Source organism: Gigantopelta aegis, chromosome 13 (assembly GCF_016097555.1).
Source record: "Gigantopelta aegis isolate Gae_Host chromosome 13, Gae_host_genome, whole genome shotgun sequence".
Lineage (NCBI taxonomy): Eukaryota > Metazoa > Mollusca > Gastropoda > Neomphalida > Peltospiridae > Gigantopelta > Gigantopelta aegis.
This window is the reverse complement of record NC_054711.1, coordinates 27,391,125-27,392,079: the sequence shown is the minus strand read 5'-3', so window position 1 is coordinate 27,392,079 and position 955 is coordinate 27,391,125. Positions and strand designations below refer to the sequence as shown.

General features: G+C 33.7%; 1 protein-coding gene across 3 annotated transcripts in view; it reads left to right on the top strand.

Annotated features, from left to right (window-relative positions):
* The window catches only part of LOC121387632, a 168,440-nt gene extending 168,075 nt beyond the window's left edge, over positions 1 to 365 (top strand). For all 3 annotated transcript variants that reach the window (XM_041518804.1, XM_041518803.1, XM_041518805.1), the window contains exon 11: positions 1 to 365. This exon is cut by the window's left edge and continues 274 nt beyond it. The gene's annotated coding sequence lies outside the window, so the exon portion shown is untranslated.
* Positions 366 to 955: the final 590 nt, after the last annotated feature.

The following is a 955-nucleotide window of genomic DNA, read 5'->3' as shown; positions in this document are numbered from 1 at the left end:
CGAAGGTCAATATCTGAGGCAGAAATCGCCGTGTAGACTTGGCAGTCCAAACAGGAGAATTCTGTCCAAGCATCTGGTGATGTTGTTTGTAAACTGAACACTCTCTTATGATGTTTATTATAGCCTAAATTATAATGTATGCCGAACTTTCAAATTTATAAGCATAGTCATAGTTTGCATTATTATTTGATTTTTTCTTTTAGTAAATTTTATTTCAATCTTGCTGCCAAATAGTAATTTACCTTTTTTGGATTAAAACACAAATATTGCATCATCTATTATATATGTATTTACAATTTAAAGGCACACTGTCACGGATTTAAGGAACTTATTTCTCTAAAAATGGATACTAAATAAAAATTACATTAATTGTTGGAAACCAAATCTAGCTATCGCATTACCTTAACTGAACCATGATGGCGTCAAATCCATGTCATCCCTCTCGGCAATTTTAGTTTTTGAATTATGGACCATTGCCATAATTCAATTATTTTTACAAAATGTCATTAATAAATGGAGTATGGTGGTTATGAAGATGGCTGAATAAAGTACATTTAGGGACAAATCAAATTATTTTTGTTCAGGTAATACTTTGTTAGACCATTAAATAGGTCAGTGGTCTGTGACAATATGCCTTTAATATTACCGTGAAATTAAGAAATTTAAATTCATCCTATATTGGGTGAAGGTGCTCACACAAGTCGGACCCGGCACACACGAGAGGCGTCTGCTACAACAGTTTGCTCTGAACGTGCACGTTAAGCTATTTGACTTAACTGACAGTAATTTATGTACAATTATCTCCCCTATTAATCTTAAAAGTTGACTAAATCAGAGTGTGAAACTATGACTATGTACCTTTAATGTGACATTAATACAGCGTCTCACAAATGTTACGCCAAAAACCACGAATGACACTGATGTGCATTCGTTCGGCAGTATGTTCGGCAATCAT